The sequence below is a fragment of the Rattus rattus genome, chromosome 9 (genome assembly GCF_011064425.1).
Source record: "Rattus rattus isolate New Zealand chromosome 9, Rrattus_CSIRO_v1, whole genome shotgun sequence".
NCBI classification, from domain to species: Eukaryota; Metazoa; Chordata; class Mammalia; order Rodentia; family Muridae; genus Rattus; species Rattus rattus.
The window spans coordinates 26,687,112-26,698,775 of NC_046162.1; positions in this window are offsets into that span (position 1 = coordinate 26,687,112).

The following is an 11,664-nucleotide window of genomic DNA, read 5'->3' on the forward strand; positions in this document are numbered from 1 at the left end:
TCTAAGTGTGCATGTATGCATAGTATCATAATCTGTGCATCTATGTACTTACCATTTGTCAATTACCTATCACAAGTGTGTATCTATCATGTGTGTGTGCCACAATCTACCTATCATATATGTATGTATGCATGTATGTATGCATGTGTCTACTTGCTTTGTCTACTGCTTTGTCATATGATTTTCCTTAATTCCTCCTCTTGTCTCTTTTTCTGGAAGCAGCATTTCTCTCTGTGGCCCTGGCTGTCCTGAACTCGATTCTGTAGACCTGGTTGGCCTCGAACTCAGAGATGCCCCTGCCTCTGCCGCCCAAGTGCTGGCATTAAAGGCATGGGCCACCACTGCCTGCCTCCTTAATTCTTTATTGTGGCTTCTTCAGGGTCGAATCCTTGCTAGGACCCTTGACAAATATTTCTGTCCTATTACTTATAACTGTGAGTCTCTCCTATTCTCTGTCTCTGTCTCCTTCCCCTCCTCTCTCCTTGACTTTGGGGCAACAGAATGAATCCACTGTTTTACTGTTTATCATTTCTCATAGAACACAACTCGAACTGAATCAAGTGAACTGATGCTGGCCTCGCTGGTCCCCATGGACTCTGCCATCTGAGATGACTACTGAGGATGCAGAGGATTTTGCCTGACACTGGACAAGGGTGTGAGTTAAAGAAGGAAAGAAAGAAATACAGAATACAGGGCTCAAATTTCTCCATCTTTCCTCTTCTTCCTCTCTCGTGCTTTCTGATCCAAACCACACAAGCCTTTTGGGGGATTTTTTTTTCCAATTGTGGTCACCAACTTCAAAGAGTTCTAAAGGAAGTGGTGGGACTCTTTTCCTTGGAGGCATCTAAAATTGTACTTGGACAAAGAGTTAGGGCCCAGCTTTGGAGGGGACAGACCAGGTCCCAAGGGATTTAGACAGAGGAGAGAACTCGACTGTTTTCTGCCTTCTTTCTCTATTTTTGAGTGTCTCTGGGTGGGACGTTGGGAGAAGTATGGACAAGCTTGGCAATTGTGCGTGGCATCACTTTGGTTACAGGGACATGGTGAGGGGGACAAGGGCGAGAAAGAGGCTGTTTCCTCTGCAGCACCAAGTAAAGATGCTGGAGCACCGAGTAAGGAGACAGGAAATGCCCAGAGATTCTCAGCTGTTTACTGGACACCAAATTAAAAGATTTGGCAACATGCCCAAGGAGTCTTTAAAAGACCGGAGGAAGAGGAGGTATCCTGGTCTTTCTGCTTCTTATGGGGACTCTACTCGTGAGTGGACACTGTTTTGGGAACGTCTAGACAAGAGAAATCTGGGATAATGGAAATTCACTCCATGATGCACATTCCCAGGAGGACCCTGTTGATCTCCTCTGCCTACTAAAAGCATGACATGGTGGGCTTGGCCTGCTTCCTTTTGCCCCATTTACACAAACTGTGACTTTGGTGCCCATAGGTACTAGCATTATGCTGAGGTCATCTACATGAGCCACCGAATCTAGTCCCCCAACATCACTTTTCCGTGACACATATGGTTGGCTCTATTTCATAGGTGAAGAAACTGAGAATGGGAGAGATTCAGTAACTTGTCTGGAATTATTCAAACATAGGGTTGGAATATAGGCCATCTGATGAGAGAGCTGATACTTTTCATCTCTGTGGTATCCCATATTTGGCTGTGGTTTAATGTTGGTGCTGACAAATATTAACAGCACGAACACTACAGAAAGTTCTGGGCAAGACTCAGTGGACCAGGGACACTGATCTATGGAAACACACATATTTGGGGTTGTGTTACAGTAAAGCACAAATGCCGATCTTTCTTTATAGGACCCAAGGATTACATCTCTCCACCTATAAAGAAAATGTGTTATATGTACAAATGAAATATTTTCAGCCATAAAAAAAAAATAGAAATCTTGGACCAAGTGTGGTAATGCCTGCCAGCCATTCCAGCATGAAGGAGGAGGAGGAGGCAGGAGGATCAGGAGTTCAAGGTTTGCCTCTCCTATAAAACAAATTAGAAGCTGGTCTGGAAAATGCACAACAACAACAACAACAACAACAACAACAAAGACAAATGAATGAAAATTGAAATTTGAAATCTGGGGTAGAAGAGATGGCTCAGTCATTAAGAGTACTTGATGCTTCTGTAGAATGCCTAGTTTAGTTTCCAGAACCCATGAGGTAGTAAGTAGTATACAAGGCTTAACTCCAGTTTCGTGGATCTGATGCCCCTTTTCCATCCCTATGGAAAGCAGGCACACAGTCAGCATTCCCCTCAAGGAGAAAACACTCAAATAGAGTGAAAATAAACAAATCTTAAAAAAAAATTGTACAGAAAATTGAAATCTCACTTATGGACAACATAGAAGGAGCTAGATGGTTTCATATTAAGCAAACTAAGCCAGGCATAGAAGGGTAAAAAAGCAGTGACAGCACTCATCTGTGGGAATTATAAAAAACAATTCTGTGGGAGAAGAGAGCATCAGAGTAGTCACTAGGAACCAGGAAGGGCAGAGGGAGTCTGGGTAGCAGGAGCTGAAGTAGGAAGAAGTAATTTTAGGGCACAGTAGAGTTTGTGTAGCTAGCAACAATGTAATATAACCAGGAGAGGGTGAAGCCTTTCAGGGCTCAGTAGAGTTTGTATGGCTAGCAACAATGTATCATAACCAGGAGAGTGTGAAGCCTTTCAGGGTTCAGTAGAGTTTGTATGGCTAGCAACAATGTATCATAACCAGGAGTCTGAAGTCTTTCAGCACAGAATAGGACAGATAATTCAGGAGGTAGAGATGCTAGTGTCATGAATAGGTCATCACACTAGGTATGTACGCACTAGATTATCAGAGTGTACCCCAGAAATAGTATGTTTTTACTTGAAAATATTCTTCTCTTACTTCTTCTGGGCACCTCAAGTAAGCTCATACCAGGCTAGTGCCTCAACGTCTCCACAAATGGTGAGGACAGTGGTGGCTAATTTTGGTTGTCAGCTTGACAGAAATCTGGAACCAACCAAAACAGAAGCCACTGTGAACGTCCATGAGAGACATTCTTGATAAGATTATTTGAAGTAGGAGGAGCCTCCTTAAATGTGTGTGGCACCTTCATGGCAGCACAGATAGAAGGATATGGAAGTTCTTTTGCTGGCTTGCCCTCAATCTTATGGGAAAATTTATCCACTCTTAATGCTGCTACTGGTACTAGAATTAATTTCTCCTGGTTCCCAATATACATTGAAGACCAGCAGCTTACCAAGTATCCTCTAGGCTTTCTCTACCTGACTGGGGCTGTTGAGATATCCAGGCTTCTGAACTGACCAACTACCAGATTATTGGACTCTTTGGTATGAGACAGCTATTGTTGGACTACTCAGACTCTATTTTGTAAGACAATATAACAAATTCGCTTAATATATTTATAAAGTCTATAATTTATAACCTCTATCTATCTATCTATCTATCTATCTATCTATCTATCTATCTATCTATCTATCAATCATCCATTCTATTAGTTCTGTTTATCCAAAGAACCTTTACTGATATGAGAGACCCAACTAAGTAATTGTCTTTTTAAGGATTGTAATGATTGCTTGTTATATGTTGCTAACTAACAAGAGTGATTAAGCAAGAGAGATCATGAGAGAGTGTGAGGAGGGCAAAGGGAGGGAGGAGGGAGGGAGTGAGGGAGGAAGGGAGGGAAAGAGAGAGCGCTCGTGCTGATATAGCCTCCAGTGACAGCACGAGATGCCAGTTAGCCTTAAGGAAGTAGCTGGTTACACACCAGACTGGTTTCATCTGGACAGATCATAGTCTCGCTTCTGCCTCTTCTGGGCTTTGTGATCTGGAAAAGCTCCTTCATTTGTTTAACCTCCCATCTGTTTGTCTATAAAATGGGGCTTTTAATAATATTTACCACATCAAGTTGTTGAGAGGATTAAATGGAACTGTGCCTGGAACCTAGAAAGCTTTCAACAAATGTTAGTTGTTGTTGATACTTTTGTATAATCTTAACAGTACACAACAGATTCCTCAGTCCCGAAGGCTTTAGGTGTGCGCCCTCTGAGCCAGGCTCTCAGCTGGCTTTTGATTGCCCATTGATATAACTGGTGTATTCTTTCCATTTGTTGATTTTTTTCCGAGATAAATTCCCACGAAGAAACAGTAGCTGAAGAAACAGGAATACAGGGAATAGATAACATTTGTTGAGAACTTGTATCCTAGGATATATACATTGAGTGCTTTATAAAGATTACCTCCCTCCATGTGTTTGTATAGGTAATGGTGTATATACAGTGTATATATGCACACGTGCAGTGTGTGTGTGTGTGTGTGTGGTGTGTGTGTGTGTGTGAAGGACAGCCTCAGACATCATTTATCTTTAGGTACCATTCACCTGTTCTTTTGAGACAACATCTCTCACTGGGATTTGGGGGTCATTGACAAGGCTGACTGGCCACTGAGTCCCAGGGATCACTCTGTTTCTAGGTTGTAGTACTTTGATTAGAATCTCATGTCACCACCCAGCATACCACACCCAGCGTTTTTATATGGGGGTAGGGATTGAACTCAGGTCCTCATTGTTTTGCAGGGCAGATACATTACCAATGGACCCATTGGCAATGGCCACGGCCCCTCTCATTTTAAGACAAGAATCCTACCAGGCACACAGAAATATTCTATCTGCCATTGCTTTTCAAATGGCCATATTCAGACGGCCCAGAGCTCTCTGGAAATCATTCTGCATGCAGAAAGAATTCCTGGATTGGAGGCAAAGCCAGTGTGGGTGTTGGCGATCTCAGGGAGTGGAGTATGGTGGGCAGTTGGCCCAATGGAGCTTGCTGTGCAGAGAGAAAGAGAAACCCAGCTCAACTCCACAAGCAGGGCAGCAAGCCCTCGGCTTGTGATTCTTGGCCACTGGAACAATTATGTCAACAGGAATTTTCCTTGTGTGCCAGGCCAAAGAGGCTCACAGATAATAACCCTTCAGTCAGGGAGACCATTCACACCCTAGGAACACAGGGAAGGAAGGAGGGAGATGCCCATGTGCACACTCCCTGGTTCCAACCTTGAGAGGACCAGGACCCTGAGAAGGAAGGGGGCCAAGAGGAGGGGACAAAAAGCAGAAAAAATAAATGCTGTGAATATGTACTTTTAGTTAAATTCCAGGGACTGAGTAGAGTTCTCTAGTCAAGCTGGGAACTGACAACACCGATGGATCATCTGTAGCGGATGAAAGATTGGCTCTTTGTTGTCACCCCAAGACTATAATTTCCTCTCTGTTCAATCTGGGGTGGCATTAGTTCCCCAGGGATATAGGAAATTAAAAGAATTACAGAGAGAGTCTCTGGAAAGGTTTGACAGTGTAGGCAATGTGGCCCAAACATCACAGCCACAAATCGCCTACAATAAGACCTAAAATAAGATTTCTGGGCATTCTGATTCTGAACCTCTAATGCGGGGTCCAGGAGTTTGCACACAGATAACCTAAGTAGCTCTTTTACAACAGACTGGTGGACCATGTTTGGAAGACATCATTTTGTCCAGTGTGCTCATTTTACAGATGATATAATAGAGGCTCAGAAAATAAAAATGACTTTGCTGAAGGGCTTTTGAAGGGCCAAGGTCTTAAACTCAGAACAGACAGTCCTAGTACTCTTGTCTCTGGAGGAGTCCATGGCAGGTGGCCTTGCCTACCTGCTGCTCTTTAGTCTCGTCAGTCCCATCATGTACCCCAGCTTCATGCAGCCCACATTGCCACTCATTCACTCAGCAATGGCTGCTTTCCATTGTTTTCTACTTATTTCTTTAACTAAAATCTTTAGCATATAAAATACTATATTCCATTATGCCGGTGTCATACATATCGACATTGTACTTTGCTCATATTTACCCATTCATGACTTTTAAATAGTTAATTCGTGTGTGTGTGTGTGTGTGTGTGTGTGTGTGTGTGTGTGTGTGTGTGTTTGTGCTGTTGGTAGTCATCTCTATCCACTCAGACATCTCATCTGCCCCTCCCACTACTTTTGTGGTCCTTCTCTTCTGGTCCTTGCCCCTTTTCTAACAGTGCACCTCCTGTCTCACGATGCCCATGTCTTTTATGATGCTACCCTATGACCTTCGGATGTCTGTTTTTCCCTCCCTCCCAAATGCAGAATAGGAGAGGTTTCTCTGTTCTCTGCATCTATCGTAGCACTGACCTTGGTCTGTGCTCACACACTTCTCCATTTATTTATCTCAGCACCACCTGCCTCTCTCCCTAGACTCAGACTCCACATGGGATGGGGAAGCATTTCCATTTGTTCATCCAGAAGTCCAGTTGAGCGCTGGATGGACAAGAAACGGTAAATGACTGAGTGAATGGATATGAGCCAATGATACCAGGTTGATGTCAGCTTTGACTGAGAGTTAAAATACGTCAAGGTGCATGTGAAAACTTCTGACTTTCAATGGTGTCCCACTTATAAATATTTTTATTCGTGTTTATTTATTTCTTTCAAAGGATTATTTTTATTTACAAGTACACTGTAGCTGACTTCAGACACACCAGAAGAGGGCATTGGATTCCATTATAGATGGTTGTGAGCCACCATGTGGTTGCTAGGATTTGAACTCAGGACCTCTGGAAGAACAGCCAGTGCTCTTAACCACTAAGCCATCTCCCCAGCCCATTTATGTTTATTTTTATGTTCTAGATTCACTTAATTAACATTTTCTTTTTGAGACAAGGTCGATGTATCCTAGCCTTCTAACTCATGAGGACCCTGAGAATGATCTTGAATTTATGATCTTCCTGTCTCTACCTTCTGAACGCTGGCATTACAGGTGTTTGCCACTGTATCTGGTTTGTCCCGTGCTGTGGATCCAACTCCAGAGTTTCAAACCCAGGCAAGCACTCTATCAACTGGGTTATATCCTCAGCCCACTGTTTTGGATTTTCTATAGCATCTCATACTGTAACTAACATAGTCTGTCCTGGCTCTCACCATACGACAAAGGCTGGCCTCAAATTTATACTGCTGGCTTCCTCAGCTTCCTAACCACTGAGACTACGGTGTGAGCCACCGTGCCTGAATGTGTGTAGATATTTTAAAAGATTTATTTATTTTATGGGTGTGCATATGTGATATCTATATCTATATCTATATCTATCTATCTATCTATCTATCTATCTATCTATCTATCTATCTATCTATCTATCTACTTATCTGTGTACCATGCATGTGCCTGGTGCCCCTGGGTGTTCTGGAACTCGAGTTACTGATGGTTGATAGTTGCTATGTATGGCTGCCAGCAAGTGAACCCAAGTTGTCTGTAAGAGCACCAAGTACTTTTAAGCACTGAGCAATCTCTCCAGCGCCCCATGTATAGATTTTTTTTGAAGCTGAGGGTCTTTTTTTTTTTGGCCCAGTACTTTCATGCCACCTGCATGCCCTGTACCTGAAACCAGAGTTTGTCAGCTGTAAAATTGGACAGGAAGATGCTCGCTTAGCTTGACTCGCTAATAAACTTTGCATTTCTGTGGTAAGGTTTTGTGTTGGGAATGAATTCTGTTCTCTGTAACCTCCCTCCCTCTCATTAGCAAGAGCCCGTGAATCCGAAGGTCTTGCTCATGCTGCCTCCAGAAACTCTTAAATTGTGACCTTTTCTAACCTGTCCCCAGACAATGTATGTCAGCCTAATGTCCTGTGTTCTCAAGGCTCGGGGAGTGTCAGGAACCCTTTACAGGGTTGGATCCTTGCCAGTGACAGACGACGTCTTTCTATTGCTCCCCCGCTCCTCGATTATTAATCTGGCCTGGAATGGCTCTTCGTGAAAGAGTCACGCGCACCAAGGACTACAGCGCCCAAGAAGCCCTGATTATGGAATGCCGGTGACTGAATACATACACGGGAACCGCAATAGACTTGATGATAGCTAGTGCTATGGATTATTAGACTGTAGATAACGCACCCCGTGCCAGCCCTAGCCACACAGTAGGCCCACTCAGTAATGCTAATTCTCCCTCCCTGTAAAAGGACTGGGGAGACTTCCTGGATTGCCTGGTTAGCTCCTCTTCACTGAGGAGTAATCTCTGAGTTCAGTGCAGCACATTCACCTCCTGATGAAATCTTCAGGGCTTGCAAATGAGCCCATTCACATTCACGAGGGATTCCTTAGCTATGCTTTTTACTTCGCTTGGGTGTCTATAGGAAAGAAGCATTCAGAGTCACAGCTGGCGGGGATTGTAGAAGTCGGGTGGCCTTTCCTTTATGTCACAGGCAAGGAAATTGAGGTCAGGCAAATGCCTTGACTGTGGTCATCCAGAGCCGGAGCCGAACTAAGGTTACTGATGTCTAGCCAATAGTCACGAAAGCAGGTGCATTCAAGTTATCACCATGTGATCTTCATTACTTAAATACTAAACGAACAATGGCAGAGTCACCGAGGCAGACTGTAGCTACAGGGACCTATGAGAAGGCAGAGGAAGCTGACAGGAAGCCTTTATCCCCCACTCTGAGAATACCACTGTTTTCTACGCTACACACGTGCACACACACACACACACGCACACACACACACATGCTTTCACAAACATACATACTCACAAACACATATATACACTCATTCACAAATATACACACTGGAAAACAAACACACACACATAGATGCACACTCACTTTTATACAAACATACCCAAGCACAGACACACACACACACCACACACACACACACACACACACACACACACACACACGCTCTCACAAACACACATACTCACAAACATACACACACTCATTCACAAATATACACAATGGAAAACAAAAACACACACACAGACGCAGACTCGCTTTTATACAAACACACACACACACACATGCTTTCACAAACATACATACTCACAAACACATATATACACTCATTCACAAATATACACACTGGAAAACAAACACACACACATAGATGCACACTCACTTTTATACAAACATACCCAAACACAGACATACACACAGACACACACACACACACACACACACACACACACACACACACATGCTTTCACAAACATACATACTCACAAACACATATATACACTCATTCACAAATATACACACTGGAAAACAAACACACACACATAGATGCACACTCACTTTTATACAAACATACGCAAACAGAGACACACACAGACACATACACAGACACAGACACACACACACACACACACACACACACACACACACACACACATGCTCTCACAAACACACATACACACACTTTAGACCTAGGGGTGAATACATGTCTCACCCAGAGCTCACCAGTGCCCAAGACCCTATTAATGAAGACTTGGAGCTAGAAAAGACGCATTTGAAACACGCTCTGGAGGTGTTACATAAGAAGGGGCCCATTCCCGTGACTGGAACTGAGTGGAGCTGAGCGCCTTGGAGACTCCAGCTGTTTCCCCAACCCCTTCCCTTAGGAATGGTCAGACTAAACTTAAAGCAGCTAGCTGGCTATTATTACCAGAGCTGCTTCTTAGCTGAAGGCCTTGGAGCAAATTGCTTAACCTCTCTGAGCCTGCGTTCCTCATCTGTAAAGTGAGATAACACTTGTGAGAGTAGGGTGAGGTTAGTGTGTGCTTACTGTTATTAGTGTGTCTGTGGACAACGCGAATAATTACATTTACAGCTGTGTCAGTTAACTACTTGTTCTATGTCAGGACTCCGGCCAAGCAGCTTACGAATGTCCCACTTGCTTTTCACACCCACGAAAAGTGGAAGAGAAAGTACCTGACTCTATAATCCTGACAGAAAATGGCCAGGCAAAAGCAGACAGACCCCCACAGCCCTGTGGCCGAGGGCTATCATTTTGCTAAGTGATTGCTTCGAGTCCTTCTGCTTTTGGAATGGAGACCTTGGCACTTTTCAGGGCCTCTTGGCTGGGACCTACTTTTAAAAGCCTTCCACAGGGACAGAACTCTGACTGACATAGAAAGAGGAAGCGGCTGTCCGGCCATCATGGGACAGAGCTGAGACACTGGCCAGAACCCTCTGTGTCTGAAGAACCCCCCCTTGACTGTGCCTTGGTGTTCCCTAGGTAACAGTGGGGGACATAGAGATTTATGTGCCTGCTGCTCCCAGCAGCTACTTGACATGCTCTGTCCAAGGGAGACAGTGTCTGGTCCCAGGTGACTCATCAGGTTGGAAGCAGACACAAGCTGGTGGTGTGGGAGGAAGGATATCCCCCACATTCTCACTTCCCACCGTCAAAGGGGACCTGAAGGGATTTCTCCAGCACACGGACTTTTATAAAGGCGGGTGCTGAAGACTCTTTAAACATGGAGAAACTGAGGCCCCATTCCCAAAGCTCCTCCATTTTTAAAAAATCAATTAATTAGTTAATACATTTATTTTGAGGAACACTGACAGAGTAGTGGATTTGTGCCAGGTACAGAGTTAGGCTGTGTGGCAGATAGAAACATAAGCAAACACAGGCTGACCATCAGCAGTGCGATTGACTAAGTGGGGAGGGAGGAAGATACAGCAACAGGGGACTGTGAGGAGAGGTGCAGAGCCCAAGAGTGGACCTGTCAGGGGGTTGTGTGTGCATCTTCCGTGCAAGTGTCACCACGCCATATCCTCTCCCTTCTCCATCTTCTCTCCTTCATTCCATTTCTTCCTCTGTATCTCTTCCCTCCCCGTCCCCTCCCCTCCCTCTCCCCCCTCCCCCTCCTACTCTCCTTCACTTTAGTAAAAGCTCATGGCACAACATTACCCTCTTAATTTATAAACAGTCACAGTAGCCCTGCGAACTGTATGCCCTAAAATTTTCCATCTGACTTGACAGAAACTCTGTGCCTATTAAACAATTCTTGATACGTTCTTTCTGGTGGTCAACAGAATTCTCCAATTTTCCATTCCCGTGACCTCACCTGGTTTGCATGCCTCGCATGAGCAAATTGTGTGACATTTCTCATTTTTTTTGGTCACTGGTGTACTATATTGAACACACCGTCCCCGAGGCACATACCCTTTGTGTCGTCTGACGACATCTCCCTTTCTGACGGTCGGTAATATTCTATTGTCATACACACGATCTTCTCTGTATTAAACATGATCTTCTCTCTACCCATCCATGCATGGAGCACTCAGGTTGCTCCTACTACTTGGCTGTTGCGAACAAGACAGTAGGAATATCTCTCTGAGATCTTGTACCCAGAGGGAGGAGTGCTTGCTTTTATGACAGTTTCAGTCTTTCGAGAGAACTTCCACAGCGTGTCCTATAGCAGTGGTTGTTATGAAACGTAATGTGGCAGTGGTGGTGGGGATGCCAGTCAGACCCTCACCAAGGTGTCCCCCGAGAAGTCATGCCACACAACAGACCTAAGAGAAAGGAGATTTATTTGGGGGAAGGAAGGGGAGTGAGGATCTGGAGAAGGCGTAGAGGCAGACAGATGGGAACAGAGTCATGAGGGCAGAGAAGGACAGAAAGGACATAAGGGTGGGGGACTGGCTGGGAACAGTGTCATAAGGGCAGAGAAGGACAGAAAGGACATAAGGGTGGGGGGACTGGCTGGGAACACATGGGAAGAGAGAGAGGAAAAGAGAGAGAATTGGGGTGCCAAGCAGTTCTTTTATACATCAGGCTACTTGCACCTAGCAGTGGCAGGTATGGTGACAGGAGATGATGTAAGCTGTTGCTA